Source organism: Lynx canadensis, chromosome C2 (assembly GCF_007474595.2).
Source record: "Lynx canadensis isolate LIC74 chromosome C2, mLynCan4.pri.v2, whole genome shotgun sequence".
NCBI lineage: Eukaryota > Metazoa > Chordata > Mammalia > Carnivora > Felidae > Lynx > Lynx canadensis.
The window spans coordinates 108,406,498-108,427,930 of record NC_044311.2 but is presented as its reverse complement, the minus strand read 5'-3'; the positions used below and the strand labels follow the sequence as shown (position 1 = coordinate 108,427,930).

Genomic DNA, 21,433 nt, shown 5'->3' with positions numbered 1-21,433 from the left:
TTCAAAACAGATCTGCATTAAATAAATATTTACTCAACATTACAGATGTTAGAAGTAAGAGACTTTCCCAGGGACAAATAAAGTGAATGAGATAGCATGGATGGAGACCACATTTCCAAGTGTCTGGCCCTGAACAAGTGTCCACCAGGCAAAGCATAATGGAAAGGATTATCTCATTGTCAAAAGAACATGTGTGTGTGCAAAGAGAGAGGCATTGCAGTACAGCCCTAAAATGCTTATGGCTGTTTTCTCAAAGTATTGGGATTTCAATTGGCCTTTACATTCTTCTTTATATCTTTACACAGTTACAATGATTTCACAATTAGTATGCAACTTGTATAAACACTATATTAAGAAACTATTTTACAGTTAAAAATTAGTGCTATTTCAATAAAATTCAATATCCTCACAATAAATAGTTTTACTGATTTATAAAAGCTATTATACACACAGTTTAAAAAATAATTAAAAGTGGGAAATTATTATATGGGATCTACATAGTCTCTAGCTTATAAAATATTCTACAGGCATACCTCATAGATATTGCAGGTTTGGTTACAGATGATTATAATAAAGTGAAGATCACAATAAAGTAAATACCACAATAAAGCAAATCATATTATTTTTGGTTCCTCAATGCATATAAAAGTTATGTTTACACTATGCTGTAGTCTATTAAGTGTACAATACTACTATGTCTAAAAAGATATATACAGGGGTGCCTGGGTGGCTCCGTCGGTTGAGCGACTGACTTCGGCTCAGGTCATGATCTCACGGTTCGTGGGTTCGAGCCCTATGTCGGGCTCTGTGCTGACAGCTCAGAGCCTGGAGCCTGCTTCAGATTCTGTGTCTCCCTCTCTCTCTACCCTTCCCCCACTCGCACTCTGTCTGTCTCTCTCAAAAATAAATAAAAATTTAAAAAGTTTTTTAAAAATAAACAAAAAAATAAAAATATATATACATATACATATACATATACATATACATATATATGTATATCATCTGAGCTTTTAGTGAGTCACAATCTTTTTTCTGGTGAAGTATCTTGCCTTGATGTTGGCTACGGTGGCTGTGGTGATTTCTGAAAATAAGACAACAGTAAAGTTTGCAGCATGAATTAACTCCCTTTTTTTGAAGGGTGTACATTTTATTAGAAACCTTAAATACTCTTCAGACATAATACAATGTCTTGAGGAAAGGCTCTCATGTGGTCTCTAGTATAAACTGAGATTTTTGGATTAGGGACAAGGAGAGGGACAGCATCAAAAACGAGTGCTTAGTTTGCCAAAAAGATCTCCTCATGAATGCTCTTCAGCTAGCTTATCAGATTTTTCCATAGTTTCTTCAACGTGACCTACCATATAGAAGGGCTGTTCTGGGAGAGGGTCATATTCACCTGCTAAAATCTGTTAGAATCCTTTGATGGTCTCCTTCATACTCTCCTTCATAGGTATCACCTTCCCCATGTGATCTATGAAAACCTTAGCAATCTGGAATGGCTGACACAAAAAAGGCTGTATTTTTCTGTGCATGGGATACAGTCAACTTGTCTTCCTCAGAAAGTTCATCCATACCCAGGATGATGTCCTAGAGGGATTTTTAGTCCTATAAGATCTTTGGTACCCCATAGGCAACATCATAATACTCATTTCCAACAATGTTGGGATCCAGGATTCCAGAGGTGGAATCCAAAGGATCCACAGCTGGATAGACACCCAACTCAACAATAGCATGGGACAGTACAGTGGCAGCATCCAAATGGGCAGGGGGAAGGGTCAGTAAAATCATCAGCAGGTACAGAGGTAATAGATCCCTTCTTGGTGGTGGTGATTCTTTCCTCCATGGTACCCATATCAGTAGCCAGGGTAGGCTGACAGCCCACAGCAGGAGGAATTCTGCCCAATAAAGCAGACACCTCAGACCCAGCCTGGGTGAAGTGAAAGATGTTACCTATAAATAGCAGTACATCTTGACCCTCTTGGTCTCTGAGTATTCAACAACAGTCAGTCCATCCAGAGTTACCTTGTAATGAGCACTAGGTGGTTTATTCATTTGACCATACACCAGCGCTACCTTGGGGGTAGCATCTTTTAAGGTGATAACACCAGACTCAATCACTCATAGTTTGTCATTGCCTTCATAGGTCCTCTCACAAATACCAGAGTATTTGTGACAAACACAGAGTAACCACCATGGACTTTGATGACATTGTCGATTAACTCCATGATCAGTACTGTCTGGCAAACTCCAGCACCAATAAAGAACCCCGTTTTTCCTCCTTTGGCATAGGGATCCAGCAGATCCACAACCCTGATAGCAGTAACCAGAATTTCCTGTTCAAAACTCATCTCCATGAACTCAGGAGTCTTGGCATGAATAGGTGCAAACTTGATGGGGCCTCCCTCATCAATGGTTTCTCCAATGACATTCATGATTCTGCCCAAGGTCTCAAAACCAACAGGAATTTTGACTGGTGCACCACAATACAGGACTTTCTGGCCTCTAACTAAGCCTTCTGTACCCTCCATGGCAATAGTCCTTACAGTGCTCTCACCCAAATGCTGAACCACCTCCAAAACCAACCCTGTCTCTCTGCCTTTCACTTCCAGTACATTTAGGATGGGTGGTAGTCTCTCATCAAAGTGAAAACCTACCACTGCACTGATGACCATCAGCATATCCCCAGTGGCAGTTCCTGCCCTCAGGGAAGGAGATGTTTAGGCAGCATAGACTCTGGCAAGCTGGAGTGCTGCCAGGGTGGCCTGCAATAAGACCTAGGCTTGGCATAGCAGTGCGGAGGGGCCAAGTCCCCACAGGGCCCTGGAGGCCAAGGTAGAGGCCACACAACCTATAGAACCCAACATGGCAGATCGTGGGAGTGGACTCTAGCTTTTCTCTTCACAGATAGTTTCTCTGTAGCAGGACATGCTGTTGATACCATCTTACCCACAGTAGAACTTCTTACAAAATTGGAGTCAATCGTCTCAAACCCTGCCACTCCTTTATCAACTAATAAGATTTAGAAATCTTTTGTTATCATTTCAACAATATTCACAGTATCTTTACCAAGAATACTTTCCATCTCAAGAAACCATTTCCTTTGTTTATCCATAAGAAGTAACTTCTCATACATGAAAATTTTATCATGAGATTATAGCAATTCAGTCACAATCTTCAGGCTCCAATTCGAATTCTAGTTTTTTTGCTATTTCTACCACAGTGGAGTTATTTCCTCCATGGAAGTCTTGAGCCCCTCAGAGTCTTCCATGAGGATTAGAATCACCTTCCTCCAGACTCCTGTTAATGTTGATATTTGGCCTCTTTCCATGAATCACAAGTGCTTTTAAAGGCATCTAGAATGGTAGATCCTTTCCAAAATATTTTCAATTTATTTTGCCCAGATCTATCAGAGGAATCACTATCTATTGAAGCCACGGCCTTACAAAATGTCTTTCTTAAATAATAAGACTTGAAAGCTACTCCTTGATCCATGAGCTACAGATTGAATGTTGTGTTAGGCATGAAAACAATACATATCAATACATACATGTCATTGTGCATATCCATCAGAGCTCTTGGGTAACCAGGTACATTGTCATTGAGTAGAAATATTTTGAAATAGATTATTTTTGTTTTTAGCAGTAGGTTCCAACAATGGGCTTAAAATATTCAGTAAATCATGTTGTAAAGGGATGTGTTGTCATCCAGGCTTTGTTTTTCCATTTCTAGGACACAGTCATAGTAGCTTTAGCATAATTCTTAGGCCCTAGAGTTTTCAGAATGATAAATGAGCATTGGCTTCAACTTAAAGTCACCAGCTGTATTAGCCCTTCATAAGAGTATCTTTGAAGCCAGGCACTGACTTCTGCTCTCCAGCTCTGAAATTCCTAGATGACATTTTTTTTTCCCATATAAGGCTCTCTTTTCTGACCAACCTCTGCTACTTTCAAACTTTTCTTCTGTAGCTTTTTCACCTCTCTCAGACTTCATAGAGTTGAAGAGTGTTAGGGCCTTGCTCTGGATTAGGCTTCGGCTTAAGGGGATGTTGTGGCTGATTCAATCCTTTATCCAGACCACTCAAATTTTCTCCATATCAGCAATAAGGTTGTTTTGCTTTCTTGTCATTCATTTGTTCACTGAAGTAACACTTCTGATTTCCTTCAATAACTTTTCCTTTGCTTTTCCAACTTGGCTGTTTGCTATAAGACACCTACATTTTGGCTGATCTCAGCTTTTAACATGCCTCCTTACTAAGATTAATTAATTCTAACTTTTAATTTAAAGTGAGAGATGTACAATTCCTTCTTTTTAGTTGAACACTTAGAGGCCATTTGGCCTAACTTTGATATTATTGTGTCTCAGGGAATAGAGAGGCCTGAGGTCAGGGAGAGAAATAGGAGAACAGCCAGTCAGTGGAGCAGTCAGACACACAGAAATTTTAGTGATTAAGTTTGCAGCATTATTTGGGTGTAGTTTATGGCACCTGAAAACAATTACAACAGAAACATCAGAGAGAGGAGATCTAACATGGCTGAGAAGTAGGGGGACTTGAAGTTCCCTCATCCCTCAAACACAGCAGTCTAGAGGCTAGAGGACTTTGAATTCCAGGAGTCCAGGTTGCAGAATGACAGAGACATCTCCAGAGGTCCACGGGGACAACCTGGCAGGCCATAGGTGTGTGATTGCAAACTGGGAGAGATAAAATGGTCAGCGTAGGTATGGAGGGAAGGGATCCCCTTTTGCGGAGAGACAAAGGGAAGAGAGAGAGGCTGAGGAAGTGTATGACTATATTTGGACAAGAGAAAAACATGAACCAGGGATCATTAAAAAAACAAAAACAAAAACAGAGAAAGATGCAATTACTAACCATGGGGCTTTCTCCAGACTGGGGTCGGCTGCCCTGTTCTTGCACCTGGGGAGGAGGGGCGCCAGCCCCATGCTTCAGAGGGGCAACTAGTTCAGAGGAGCAGTCCACAGTGGGAGAAAGCAATCCCCTCCCTTGAGTGCTGTGGAAAGAAGGTACATAGCTGTTCAAAGGACAAAGGACCCACCCTGCACCCACCAGCCAGAGGCCATTTACTGGTGGAGCACAGCAGCACTTCCCTGGAACCAGGGCGCACAGAGCAGGACCCTTTAAGACAGTGGGGTTTAAATCCCAGCAAGCCCCAGGGAGGCGAGGGAGTCAGCAGAGTGGGACAAACTGCCTCCTTCCTGCCTGCATGGCACTGTAAGGAGAACCTTCAGTGGAGCAGAGTGGCACTTCCCTGGAATCAGGGCACATGGAGCAGGACCCTTTAGGATATCTGGGTTTGAATCCCAGACAAGCCCCGGGGAGTCGCAGGACACTGTGGAGTGGGAAAACAAACAGACAAACAAAAAACGGCCCACTTGCACCCACGCAGCACTATGAGGACTGTCTGAAGAGAATGGTTTGGGACACCCTGTCTGGGGAGGAGAGACTTGGGATGTCACCATTTTTCTCCCCATCGCCAACAAGGTGGGGCCTCAGTGAAAGGACAGTGGGCCCACAGTGGAGACGGGACTTGCCTACATAAAACCACGCCCCTCCATGCCTGGTAACTGCCTATCTATGGAGAGTGACCCTGACCAACCAGACAGCCCCTCCTCCAGACCAGCACTGCCACCCATTCCAAGGCACCCAGTGGTTTTCATTTTCTGATGTAATTCTTCAACAATTCTTTATATATATATTCTTCCTTTTCTCCTTCTTGTTTCTTCCCTTCTCTAGTCTGGTTATTCTGGTTGTTGGCTTGTTTAAGCAGACATATTTAATCTATTCTCTTTATACCTGTTTTATATCTCCTTTATTTTCTTCTCTCTCTCTGGATTAAGCCATATAGATTCTCTGTCTGGTCAATTTTCTTTTCTTTCCTTTTTCTCCACCCCTGTCATTTCTCTCTTTGTATGAGATAAGTCCTCTTCCACCACCACCACCACTTCCCTCTCATTGTTTTTTTTTTTCTTGTTTTAATTTTTGTTTTCCAGAGCTGCTTCAATGAACAAATCAAAGCACACCTGGTGGAGGGTCCAAAACCTCATTAAGAGTAGGGAGATAAAGCAACCAGAGTCACAACAACAGAGAGCATGTAACACACTCCAAAATACACCTCCTGAAGGGCCAGGCCATGGACAGTGTATGACCCCTCTTTAATATAGTAGTGCTTGCAGGTGCAAGGCACATAACAAGCTCTTAAAACACATAAGGGACAGAAAACTAGCCAAAATGATGAAACAGAAGAATTATTAAAAGAAATTCCAGAAAGAAGTGACAGCTCTAGAATTGCTCCAAACAGATATAAACAATATATCTGATCAAGAATTTAGAACAATAGTCATAAGATTAATTGCTGGTTTTGAAAAAAGCGTAGAAGACAGCAGAGAATCTATTGCCGCAGAGATCAAGGAACTATAAAATAGTCATGACAAATTAAAAAATGATGCAAATGAGGTGCAAAATAAACTAGATGCGGTGACAGGGAGGATCGAAGTGGCAGAGGAGAGAGTAAGTGAAATACAAGATAAAATTATGGAAAAAGATAAAGCTGAGAAAAAGAGAGATTAAAAAAAATTCTAGACCATGAGGAGAGAACTAGAGAACTAACTGATTCAATGAAATGTAATAATATCCATATCATAGGAGTTCCAGAAGAAGAAGAGAGAAAGAAAGAGAGAAAGGGGCAGAAGGTGTACTTGAACAAATCATAGCTAAGAACTTCCCCAATCTAGGGAGGGAAACAGACATTGGAATCCAGGAGGAACAGAGAACTCCCTTCAGACATAACAGGAATCAATCTTCTGTATGACATATAGTGAAACTGGCAAAATACAAAGATAAAGAGAGAATTCTGAAAGCATCTAGGGACAAATGGGCCTTGACCTACAAGGGTTGACACATAAAGGTAGTAGCAGACCTATCTACTGAAACTTGGCAGGCCATAAGGGAGTGGGAGAAAATATTCAATGTGCTGAATAGGAAAAATATGCAGCCAAGAATCCTTTATCCACCAAGGCTGTCATTCAGAATAGAAGGAGAGATAAAGGTTTTCCCAGAAAAATAATAACTGAAGGAATTCATCACCACTAAACCAGCCCTACAAGAAATCCTAAGGAGGACTCTATGAGTAGAATGTTGCAAAGACTACAAAGGACCAGCGACATGAAACCCATAGATACCACATGACAGATAAGCATGAAACCCATAGATAACACAATGACACTAAGCCCATATCTTTCAATAATAACACTGAATGTAAATGGACTAAATGCTCCAAAGACACAGGGTATCAGAATGAATTAAAAAAAACAAAAAACAAAAAAACCAAGACCTATCTATTTGCTGTGTACAAGAGACCCATTTTAGATCTCAGGATACCTGCAGATTGAAAGTGAGGGGATGGGGAAGTCAAAAGAAAGCTGGCGTAGCCACATTTATATCAGACAAACTAGATTTTACTCTAAAGGCTGTAACAAGAGATGAAGAAGGGCATCATAATATCATAATATCACAATTACAGGGTCTATCCATCAAGAAGAGCTAACAATTATAAATGTTTATGCACTGAAAATGGAAGCATCCAAATATATAAAACAATTAATCACAAACATAAGCAATCTTATTGATAAGATTGTGATAATTACAGGGGACTTTAATACTCCACTTACAACAATGGACAGATTATCTAGACAGAAAATCAATAAAGAAAAAATGACCCTGAATGATACACTGGGCCAAATGGACTGGACTGATATATTCAGAACTTTTCATCCAAAAGCAGCAGAATACACATTATTCTCGAATGTACATGGAACATTCTCCAAGATAGATCACATATAGAGTCACAAAACAGCCCTCAATAAATATAAAAGAATTGAGATCATACCATGCACATTTTCAGATCACAATGCTATGAAACTTGAAATCAACCACAGGAAGAAGTTTGGAAAACCTCCAAATGCATGGAGGGTAAAGAACATCCTACTAAAGAATGAATGGGTCAACCAGGCAATTAAAGAAGAAATTAAAAAATATATGCAAACAAATGAAAAAGAAACCACGTCCCTTTTGGGGTGCAGCAAAGAGAGTCCTAAGAGGAAAATACATTGCAATCCAGGCCTATCTCAAGAAACAAGAAAAATCCCCAATACAAAATCTAACAGCACACCTAAAGGAACTAGAAGCAGAATAGCAAAGAAACCCCAAGCCCAGCAGAAGAAGAGAAATAATAAAGATTAGAGCAGAAATAAACAATAAGGAATCCCCCCCCAAAAAAACAGTAGAATACATCAATGAAACTAAGAGCTGTTTTTTTGAAAAAAATAAACAAAATTAATAAACCCCTAGCCAGACTTCTCAAAAAGAAAAGAGAGAGGATCTAAATAGAAAAAATCATGAATGAAATTAGATTTATCACAACCAACCCCTCAGAAATACAAACAATTTTCAGAAAATACTATGAAAAATTATATGCCAACTGGACAACCTGGAAGAAATGGACAAATTCCTAGACACCCACACACTACCAAAAGTCAAACGGGAATAAATAGAAAATTTGAACAGACCCATAACTAGTGAATAAATTGAAGTCATTTATCAAAAATCTCCCAACAAATAAGAGTTCTGGGCCAGATGACTTCCCAGGGGTATTCTACCAGACATTTAAAGCAGAGTTAATCCCCATCCTTCTCAAGCTGGTCCAAAAAAATAGAAATGGAAGGAAAGCTTTTGACTCATTCTATGAGGCCAGCATTACCTTGGTTGCAAACCATACAGAGACCCTACAAAAAGGAAAATTACAGGCCAATATCCCTGATGAATATGGATGCAAAATTCTCAAGAAAATACTAGCCAATCGAATTCAACAGCATATAGAAATAATTATTCATGATGATCATGCGGGATTCATTCCTAGGCTGCAGGCCTGGTTCAATATTTGCAAATCAATCAATGTGATACATCACATTAATAAAAGAAAGGATAAGAACCATATGATCTTGTCAATAGATGCAGAAAAATAATTTGACAAAATACAGCATTGTTTCTTAACCCTCAAGAAAGTCGGGACAGAAAGAACATACCTAAACATATAAAAGCCATATATGAAAAGCCCACAGCTAATATCATCCTCAATGGGGAAAAACTGAGAGCTTTCTCCCTGAGATCAGGAACATGACAGGGATGTCTACTCTCACCACTGTCGTTTAACATAATGTTGGAAGTCCTAGCATCTGGAATCAGACAACAAAATGAAATCAAAGGCATCAAAATTGGCAAAGAAGCCAAACTTTCACTTTTCACAGACGACATGATACTCTACATGGAAAACCCAGAAGACCCCACCAAAAAGCTGGCAGAACTGATAATGAATTCAGCAAAGTCTCAGGATACAAAATCAGTATACAAAAACCAGTTGCATTTCTATATACCAATAATGAAGCAACAGAGAAATAAAGAAGTCAATCCCATTTACAATTGCACCAAGAACCATAAAATACCTAGGAATAAACGTAACCAAAGATGTAAAAGATCTGTATGCTGAAAACTATAGGAAACTAATGAAGGAAATTGAAGAAGACACAAAGAAAAGGAAAAACATTCCATGCTCAAGTATTAGAAGAATAAATATTGTTAAAATGTCAATACTACCCAAAGCTATCTACACATTCAATGCAATCCCAATCAAAATGCACTGGCATTCTTCTCAAAGCTAGAACAAACAATCCTAAAATTTGTATTGAACCACAAAAGACCCTGAATAGCCAACATAATAATGAAGAAGAAAACCAAAGTGAGAGGCATCACAATCCCAGACTTTAGCCTCTACTATAGAGCTGTAATCATCAAAACAGTATGGTATTGGCACAAAAACAGACACATAGACCAATGGAATAGGATAGAGAACCCAGAATGGGACCCACAAAATATGGCCAACTAATCTTTGACAAAGCAGGAAAGACTATCCAATGGAAAAAAAGACAGTCTCTTTAGCAAATGGTGCTGTGAGAACTGGACTGCAACATGCAGAATAATGAAACTGGACAACTTTCTCACCCCGTTCACAAAAATAAGCTCAAAATGGTTGAAAGACCTAAATGTGAGACAGGAAACCATCGAAACCTTAGAGGAGAAAACAGGCAACAACCTCTTTGACCTCAGCCATAGCAATGTCTTGCTCTACATGTCTCCAAAGGCAAGGAAATTAAAAGCAAAAATTAACAATTGGCACCTCATCAAGATTAAAATCTTCTGCACTACAAAGGAAACAATCAACAAAACTAAAATCCAACTGATGGAATGGGAAAAGATATTTGCAAATGACATAACAGATAAAAGGTTAGTGTCCAAAGTCTGTAAAGAAGTTACCAAACTTGGGGTGCCTGGGTGGCTCAGTCGGTTGAGTGTCCGACTTAGGCTCAGGTCATGATCTCACATTTTGTGGGTTCGAGCCCCACATCAGGCTCTGTGCTGACCACTTGCTCAGAGCCTGAAGCCTGCCTCAGATTCTATGTCTCCTTCTCTCTCTTCCCCTCCCCTGCTCACACTTTTTCTCACTGTTTCTCAAAAATAAATAAATGTAAAAAAAATTTTTTAAATACAAAATAAAAAAAAGAAGTTACCAAACTCAGCACCTGAAACACAAATAACCCAGTGAAGAAATGGGCAGAAGATATAGACACTTTTCCAAAGAAGACATCCAGATGGCCAACATGACACATGAAAAGACACATGAAAAGATGCTCAACGTCACTCGTCATCAGGGAAATACAAATCAAAACCACAGTGAGGTACCAACTCACAGTGTTTAGTGTGGCTAAAATTAACAACTTGGGCAACAACAGATGCTGGTGCAGATGTGGAGAAATGGGAACCCTCTTGAACTAATGGTAGGAATGCAAACTGGTGCAGCTGCTCTGGAAAACAGTGTGGAGGTTCCTCAAAAAATTAAAAATAGAACTACCTTATGACCCAGCAATAACACTACTAGGTATTTACCCAAAGAATACAAAAATACTGATTCAAAGGATCACATGCACCCTGATGTTTATAGCAGCACTATCAACAATAGCCAAATTATGGAAAGAGCCTAAATGTCCATCAATGGATGAATGGATAAAAAAGATGTGGTTTATATATACAATGGAATATTACTTGGCAACGAGAAAGAATGAAATCATGCCATTTGCAGCAATGTGGATGGAACTGGAGGGTATTATGCTAAGTGAAATAAGTCAGTCAGAGAAAGACAGATATCATAAGTTTCACTCATATGTAGAACTTGAGAAACTTAACAGAAGACCATGGGGGAAGGGAAGGGGAAAAAATGGTTACAAACAGAGAGGGAAGGAGGCAAACTGTAAAAGACTCTTAAATAAAGAGAACAAACTGAGGGTTGATGGGGGTGAGGGGGTAGAGTGGAAAATGGGTGATGGGAATTAAGGAGGGCACTTGGGATGAGCACTGGGTGTTGTATGTAAGTGATGAATCACAGAAATCTACCCCCAAAACCAAGAGCACACTGTATACCCTGTACGTTAGCCAATTTGACAATAAATTATATTAAAAAAAGGAAACATCAGAGATCACTGGTCACAGATTATCATAACAAATATAATAATTTAAAAGTTTAAAATACTCTGAGAATTACCAAAATGTGGCACAGAGTCATAGAGTGAGTAAATACTGTTGGAAAAATGGTGCCTATAGAGTTGCTTGACACAGGGTTGCTACAAATCCTCTATTTATAAAAAATACAGTATCTATGAAACACAGTAAAGCAAAGGACAATAAAATGAGGTATATCTGTATATTTTTTTCAAGCACACACAGAACATTAAAAAAATTGCTAATGTACTAAGACACAATGGGAGATTAAAAATGACAATATCACAGAGGTGACACTCTGTGATCCCAATGTGACAGCAAAAAATTATATCTAAACTCTTTTCATTTGGAAATATCAAAACATATTTCTAAATAACCAACTGGTAATGGAAATTGTAATTGAAATAAAGTAACCAATAATAGTTAAAGGAAAGTGAAAGCTTTACACATTATCAGAGAGAAGATCAAACAAAGCTCAACTTTGAGGAACATTATACCATCAGTGCACATTTATATATTAAAAAATATAAAGTATGACATAAGCATTTTGCTTACATAATCAAAAAACAGTAAAATCACAAATTCAAAAAAATGATTGATTTAAGAAAAATGACAGCTGGAACTTACAAAATAGAAACAAAATAATCAAACACAGGGCACTTGGGTGGCTAAGTGTGTTAAGCGTCTGCCTGCAGCTCAGGTCATGATCTCGCAGTTTGTGAGTTCAAGCCCTGTGTTGGGCTTTGTATTTACAGCTGAGAGCCTGGAACCTGCTTCAGATTATGTGTCTCCCTCTCTCTCTCTGCCCCTCCCCTGCTCATGCTCATGTTTCTCTCTCTCAAAAATAAATAAACATTAAAAAATTAAAAAAAAAGTTAATCAAAGACAGAATTGTCAAGACCATAATCTACAAAAAAAAAAAAGCCCATAATTTTGACTAAGAAAGGAAGAAAATATAGGTAAGTAACAATGGAATTGAAAGGAAGAATGTAGCTATATATAAAATGGAAAAAAGAAAATCATATAAAAACCTTTGTGTCCATAGTAGTAAAAAGTTAAGCAAACATTTATTAGACAAATGTATCTCAAAATATTTTTTGAAATTTTAAATAAAATCAACTTCTAAATATTAAAAATATCAAATTGGCAATTAAAGTCTAGCCACACAAATGTAGTTGTTTATCAGATGAGTTTTATCCAACCTGAGGATCATACCAAACGGTAGTATATTTTATGAATACAGATATATGTAACAAAGTACAAAGACATGAATGTCATTAATAGTTACCTGTCATTATTCTTCCAACGAAAGAAGCACAAACAGATGGAGAATAAAACCTCAGCTATATCTTTAATGTTTAATTGCCTAAAAAGAGAAAATAGACATTTGAAAAAAATAAGAAAATGTTAATGTATCTTTTATCTTTGAGTTGCATAAGATGAAGGTCAGAACAAATTTCCCCAAAATGTGCCACTTAGACATGTGAACTATTTTGAGCTGAGAGCAATTAAGACCCAGCAAACTGAAGAAAAAATTTCACCTCTTCCTAGACTACCTAACATCATTTAGATAAGGGCCTGGCCCAGAACAAGAGCTGTTAACTAAGAGATAATCTTTTTTATCTGAATGAACTATCTATCTGTATGGAAGGATGAACATCTAACTACCATTTTCTCTTCTTTTTTTGTCTTATGAATCACCCTCCTGTTTTTGAGGCCCTAGGTCTCTATCTCATTCCTCAGCTCAAAATGGCAAAAAAGCCTGAATTGTCTAGCTTGTTCTTGGGTTTCATATTCTTATGGAGCCCCACATACTATTTTTTTTCTCCTGCTAATCTGTTTTATGTTAATGCGATTATTAATAGACTGGCCAAAGAACGTAGAAAGTTAGAAGGGATTTTTCTTCTTATTCAACAGGTACATAAAAATATGTTTTGCTTTCCTGTAATTTGTGAGTTTAAAATTTTATTTAAAAGATAAATATGCAAAATAGAATGTGGATAGGAATAGATAAGCATAAACCAATGAAGTGCCTACAAAAGTTGTTAAGCAAGGTAGGGGAGTAGCAGTGTCACAGATTGAAAGCATTGTTTTTCTCCCTTATATGGCTGATGAACAGCTTGAAGAAAAATACATTTTGCTAAGAATTTCATATCATTAGGCATTCAGGCAAAGGGCAAGAAAAGAGCTTTTGTTGATCTCTAGTCGTCTTTCAGGCATTCTGTTATCCATGAACTAGACAAACATGATCTATTTAATCTTCACTCCAAATCCATAGTGAAGTAATATACCCAATACACTGGGAATATGTGGTTCAGGAAAGGTAAATAATCTGCTTATTTTCATACAGTGGGTAACTGATGGGAAAGGGATTTGAACCCATATCAGTTTAACCCCCAAATGTAGTGATAACCTGATGTTGATGATGATGATGATCATAGCTACTATGACACTGTGTTTAGTTACTGAATCGATTGCTTGCATATGTGACATCTCAATTAATTATCAAAAGAATTATACATCTTATTCTCTCATTTACACCTAAGGAAATTGAGGTTTAGAGAGATCAAATAAAGCATCCAGTGCATCACTGCCAGTGTGCCCCAGAAACACAAATAAAGCCCAGTTTGAAGCCAAGCATGGGGCATTAAACAGCGGATTGACTCTCATAAAGTAACTTAGAATCTGGTTTTAGGTGAGACAAGGCCAGATTTAATTTATCTGCCCGACACAAGGCAGTATTTGGGAGAAGTACTCTTCAAGACTTCCACTGAGAAGACCAAAAAGTCTCATGCTCTCTTTGTTCTAGAAGACACCATGGTCAGACCTCCCATGCATCAAAGTGCAGTACTGGACCGGCACAATGAATTGTGGTAAGCAGAGTGTTTTACAGAATCCATTTAACTTTTCTTTGTCTTTTACCTCAAGCCCTAACACCAGACCCTGATTTATAGTTGGCAGAAACAGTAGCGTCTTTAAGTGATATTATGTTTTATGTCTTCACACAGCTCTATCTTGGGGTCAAACTGAATGAACACCACATCACGCTCCATCTGAAGACCTGGGTTCTTTCCTGATTCAGTGAATATAGGGAATCTCTTACAGAAGGAACTCAGTCTCTCTGAGTACCAGTTTCCTCATCATTAACATTGAGGTAAGGAAGGCACTAAGGCACATGAAAATTTTATTGCAAACTGCACACTATCATTCTAACAGTTACTATAATTTTAGGAGATATTGCTTTATTTTTATCTACTTTTCTTCCTTTGAGGAGAGCTATGTCTCCTCCTCTGCCTTCCCCTCTCCTCTGCTCAGGGAAACTCTTATTTTTAAATAAAAAGCGGAAGGAGAACAGAATTGATCAGATCTGTCCAGCACCTCAGCCCTTGTTTCCGTATTATATTCCGTATAACCATCAGAGAGTCAATTTCAGAATTTCAGCTTTTAGAGATATGCAATGAGAATCTGATTGCAGAACTGGAGAACAAGTTATAAGCCAAGACTGGGAAATAATTTGCTTACAGAAAGTGGATGAAACAGAGAGGGTTGGGAGAAAAGATATAAGAGGAAAGAAGAAGGGAAGAAGGAAAAGGGGAGATAAAGGGAAGGGAGAGAGGAAGAGAGGAAAAAAATCAGGAAAAAGATAAGTATAATATAATATCAATAGCTGCCAATTATTGAGGGTCTAATATGGACTGTGCTACTTATTGTACATATTTAACTAATCATCAAAGGAAGTTCTAATGCCAGTTAATTAGATATTAGTGAATTGGTACTGATATCCTCAGTTATGTGTAGAGCAATAGGGTCACATAATCCTAACTGTTCATGTATTGAGACATCACAGAGAAGAGAGAGAAGACTCTAGGCTTCAAGCAAGAGATGGTAAGTATCAAAACAAAGAACAGGATCAAATTTGTAAGGCTTTAGCTAATTTTTGTGATAATTATATGGTCAATGTAGATGAAATATAACCACAGATTCTACAGTTGTTTATAAATGTTCATAAACGAACACTGACATAGCTGTCATAGGAATGTGTAGTTGTGATCTATCAGTTAAGGTCCTGCTGACCCTTGCAGACATATAATCAACTCTCAAAGTCTCAACATCCATCTTCTTTCTCTTTCTTCCTCTCCCCCTCCCCTGCTCTGTTTGTGTGTGTGTGTGTGTGTGTGTGTGTGTGTGTGTGTCCCAATCCCCTCCTTGTTGACCCCCACTTAAGAATAGCTATAAATAGCTATTGTCAGCAGCACTTTTTTTTTTTTATTTACCAATTCTTAAACCAGATCCAGTAGAATAGTTTAATAAGTAGACAGGGACTAAGCATGCTAGTTTTCTTGTCCCAATTCTTACTAATCACACGATCATAAGTTCATCCTCTTTAACTATTCTCCCCTTCCCCAAGTGGCTTCAGGATAGTAAGCCTTCTCATAACAGGACTAATTACACACACACACACACACACACACACACACACACACACACACACACAAAACAAAACTAAATTTGTATTCAATGTGTATTGAATATGGTGGTTCTTAAACTTTTTGTTGCTCTGATTATTGGCTGTAGTGGCTAATTCAAACATAGATTCAACATTAGCATATGAAAGAATCTTTAAGTGGCTAAAATTCCTTTGAAACCACGCAGAGAAAAGGTTTTTAAAACTTGAGGAAACAGAAATGCTTCATGGGTTTATTGCTTATGTCTTACAATTCCTAAACTAGGACCCCGATCAAGAAGACAGAGGGCAAGAAGTCAGTTTTTTCTGCTTTCTTTTTTTTTTAAGTTTATTTATTTTTGAGGGAGAGAGAGAGAGAGAGAGACAGAGAGAGACAGAGAGAGAGCACAAAAGGGGAAGGGGCAGAACCAGAGAAGGAGACACAGAATTCAAAGCATGCTCCAGGCTCTGAGGTGTCAGCACAGAGCCCGATGTGGGGCTCAAACCCATGAACTGTGAGATCATGACCTGAGCTGAAGTTGTATGCTTAAATGACTGACCCACGCAGGAGCCACTCTGTTTTCAAGTAAAAGCCACATACACACATGTGCGCACATGCACATTCATATACATATGCAATATTTCATTTTTATGCATATTTTTACGTCATAGGTTGACTTTTTCAAAATGGAGGCTGACACAGAGTTTAGGGTTCAAGATGTTTATTACAGATAAATACCTTTATTGTTTAATTTTTAAAGTTTATTTATTTATTTTTGAGAGAGACAGAGACAACATGAGTCGGAGAGGGGCAGATAGGGAGAGAGAGAATCCCAAGCAGTCTCTGCACCGTCAGCACAGAGCCTGATGCAGGGTTTGAACTCATGACCTGAGCCAAAACCAAGAGTCAGAAGCTTAACTGACTGAGCCATCCAGGTGCCCCAGAAATAAAAACCTTTAAAAGGAAAGGAGAGGACCCAGGACCCTCTCCTCATGAGGAGAAACATGAACTGTGATGCAGAACTGACAAAGCTTCAACCAACATGCAGGTGGCTCTAGAGTGACTACTGCCAGTCAGAGTGCCCCATGTCAGGTAGAAATGTTTGGATTTTTCTGCACCCACCTTGCTCAGTGACTGGTTGTAGACAACCCAAAGGAGGTGAAGAAGAGCAGAATATACTACCCCAAAATATGCCCCTTTGGCATAAGGATTATTTTGAGCTGTTCATTTTTTTTTTAATTTTTTTTTTAACGTTTATTTATTTTTGAGACAGAGAGAGACAGAGCATGAATGGGGGAGGGTCAGAGAGAGGGAGACACAGAATCTGAAACAGGCTCCAGGCTCTGAGCTGTCAGCACAGAGCCCGACGTGGGGCTCGAACTCACGGACCGTGAGATCATGACCCGAGCCAAAGTCGGCCGTTTAACCGACTGAGCCACCCAGGCACCCCTGAGCTGTTCATTTTTAAGAAACAGAAGGTATAGGAAGAGCTCCAACCAAGTAGAAGTTAATCTTTTGAAAGAGACGATTCTATTTATAAAGGAAATCTCCATTTGTAAGGATGTCTCCCTCTCTATATCAAGAAGTGGAGGGTGGCCAAATCTCTAGAAACTCTTACCAATGGAGAAGACAGTGACTTAAATCTGCATAACAGCCATACCCTTATTTACTGTGTTTTGCTTAATCTTCCATAATTGGCTTCCCTCCCCTCAACATCATCGTTTGTATTTAGTTGATGATGGTATTTAAAACACAAAATGGCTTGGGCCATTTTGAGGAGTTACTCAGTTTTCCCAGGTATCTCCCATGTATATAGGAGTTATTCATGTTATTAAATTTCTGTTAGATTTTCTGTTGTTAATCTGTCCTTATTACGGGGATGGCGGGTGTCTCAGTCAAGAACCTAGAAGAATAGAGGGTAAATTGTTTTGTCCCCTACAAATGGCATTATCTGGGATGCAGAGGCTCTCTTCAGATAGAACATACTTTGAAGGAGCTACACATGGAGGTTTGTTATGAAGTTGGAATGAGTAAAATTGTTTCCTTTAGCTGATATCTCTGTAAAACACCACTAACAGAGTTGGTGCCTATGAAAAGGGTTGCAATTCATGCATTCAGGAATATCATGACATACAGGAATTTCTAAGTCCTTTCCTTGACTGACGATTTCTCCCTTCAATATCCCCAAGGAATAAATCAGGGCAAATTAGTACTTTATTATTAGGTGTAACTCCATCCTTTAATACAAGATGCAAGTAAATTAAGCAGAAGGGATTGAGATCTTTCTCCCTAAACAACATAGGCATGAAGGCCAAGATGCAAAATAGACCTGCTTTGCTTGTCCTAAATAAAAATCCAAACCTGAATCCAATTCTTATTTCCCATCTGGAGCAAATTTGTGAAAGAGGAAAAGGAAAGCTAATCCCAGTGCTTAGAGCAGACAGATTTGAGATTTCTTCCTTGGGCATATTGGCTAGTATCATGAACACAAAGAAAGTTCATGAAGAAGAACATGCTCACATGCTCTTCTGCTATCAACTCTTTATAAAGCTCCAATCACTGCAAGCAAGGTTTCTAGACTAGAAAACCAAGTATTACCCTCAAGCTTGCCTCAATGCCAGCATTTAGGATTTAAAGGAATCAAAAAGGGAAAGGCTAAAGAAAGAAAAATTTCTGTAAAGAAATGGAACAGACCTATCCTTCCCCAAGCTTTGATTTATCTTCTTGGGCTGTGATCATTAAGTCCTTAGGGAGCACAGGCCCCATAGCCCCATAGTTATGGTGCCTTAAATTATCCTGGCATTTGACCAATAAGGATTTGTAATTCTAATCTATAAAGTTAAAAAGTAGTGATGGGATGAGGCTAGAAGAGAGAAAATGCTTCTTCTCCTTTAGAGTCTTAACTAGATCTCATGCAATTAAAGAGAATATGACTTTCTACCAGACATTTTAATAAATTGTTGTAATCTGCAATTTCCCTGAACACTCCCACTCTTCTAAGAACCTTATGCTATTATGTCACGGTTGCTAAAACTTTAAGCTCTAGGTACATTTCCACTTCTCAGAACACTCTATCTCTCCTTGTCAGCCAGCTAGATACTCTAAATGAATTATAAAGGTTAAAGATGGTTTTGTCTTTTTTCTCCTTTAGGCTGAGAGAACAAGAAGTGAAATAGGTAGAATTATGACCCCTCTCTCTGTTAATTTCTTTTCTTTTTTTTAACAGTTGCCCGTGAAGATCTTCCAGTGCCTCTGACAAACTCTCACAGAAGTGGGATTAGATGTCAAAGTAGAAGCTGCCAGGAGAACCTCTGAGAGCTGAAGTATGTCAGGTAAAGGTGGTTTATAGCTGTTGGGTCTCAAGAGGGTCCTTTTGGTCTTGTGCCCAGAGTGTGATAAAAAGCTATGGGTTCTAGCTGAAAGCTTCATGGTTGGTGATGTTATAGGCTGATACATTTTGATGAAATTCAAAAGTTCCATCTTAGCCTGAGGTCAGTCTCTTCTGAATAATATATAGCCAAGTAGATTTTTATATTTTTAACTAATATACATGAGAGAATATTTAGAAGATGGAATAGCACAGGTGCGTGCGTGTGTGTGTGTGTGTGTGTGCGTGTGTGTGTGTGTGTTGGCTCAAGCAGTTGGGAGTGAGGTGGGGACAGACAGCAGCTGTAACACGATGAGTATAAGTTGACACCCTGGAAGATCTGAACAAGCGAAATGTGGCAGCAGCTTCAGTTATCTGGTGGTTTTATGAGTTGGAAACCAGGAATGGTTCCTTTGCAGTATTCCAGTAAATTTCCATGAGTGTCAGAAAATAGAAGCTTTAGGGCACTGTACTAGATACAGATCCATGACATTGGTTGTTGAGAGTCTAGTAAACACTAGAAGCATTAAATGCTGTTAATTTGAGAGTCAGAAATCAAATGAAGTAAATTATTGTTAATGTGATAGCAATGCAGACTCCACCGTTGGTAGTGAGAGTAAAACTGCTGTGGACTGGTACTAGCAGGGGAGTCTAAGGAGGTGTACTCAGGAAAGGAAAGAAACAATTAGAAAAGAGTGGTGGCTGTTTGCCCTTAAGAAACATTGCTTCCTATTCACAGCCTCACAGCTCTTAGTGCTGCCTCAGGCCGCATGCTGAAGGAAACTTCAAAAATCATGTGGCAGTTGATGTTTGCTTATTCTTTCACATATCAACCCCTAAAACTCTATCATCATGACACAATGGAGGAAAATTAGAAACTGACCTAAGGTAAACTGAATACTTTTTTTTCTCATTCTCTCTTCCTCCCTCAGAATTTTATTGAAATTCAACTAAGACAGCAATGTGGATTTTATTTTTTTTTTTTTTTTAAGCATGAGTGGAGCTGATTTCTCTAAGCTTTCTTCAAGGGAAGGTTGGGCACAGGTAGTCAAGGTGATGTCAAAGAAAATATGCAGATGCAGGCTATTGAGAATCTGTTAGACTTCGAAGCTATAGATAAATATGTAGATATGTGGATATATAATTTCAAGAAACTACATTGCCTAATCTTACTCTTTTCCATGGTCAAAAATCAGAGGTCCCTCTATATAGATATTTGTTTTCCTCTTCCTTAAAACTCATTTTAAAGCAACATAGTAGAGGTTGAAAATGTCAGGATTATAGACAGAAGAAATTGGTTATATTGTCATTTCCTGACTTTGTGACCTCGGATAAATCACTTAAATTTTCTATTTATTTGTTTTTTTTATTTTCTCTAAATTGAGGATCAAGATACTTATAAGATTAAAACAAATTAATGTGAAGGCAATTATAATGAGTAATAGTGTAGTCAGCATTTTGTATAGTAAAAATTACTTAACACTGCACTGCTAAATAAGAACAATTTATAAGTAATATATATTTAACAAACATTAACACAAGCAGTAACTTAATAATGTATAATATTCATATTTCAAAATTTCATATAAATAAAATATTTACATAAAATTTCTCAAAGTAATCCATCTGGCAGGAATCCTAGCAGCTAGAAGAGCTTCTGATTTCTTAAAGCAGAATGAATTTATTGAATGGACACTGGTTGGCTCCCAGAATCACTGAGAGATCTTCCAACCATGATCAGAGGCTCCAGGACCAGAAGCCAAGGCCAAACTAGCTGTAGAACCAGTGTAGCAGGAATACCAACCATGATAAGGCACTATAATGCTCCAACCCACCCAGTCATCATCAACCATCACCTTGGCTCTCCCTGCTGCTGCAGGAAATTAAGTTTGCTGTAACTAAAAAATCAAGAAAAAGGATTATCTTAATTCCTGCTGCTATTTTTATTAGCTTCCAATTCATTATCGAGGATTGGTCTATCTGGTTGTAGGAACCTCACCA

General features: G+C 38.5%; 1 pseudogene; it reads right to left on the bottom strand.

Moving 5' to 3' along the window:
* Positions 1-1,298: 1,298 nt before the first annotated feature.
* Positions 1,299-2,864, bottom strand: LOC115523632 (annotated as a pseudogene).
* Between the last annotated feature and the right edge of the window lie 18,569 nt (positions 2,865-21,433).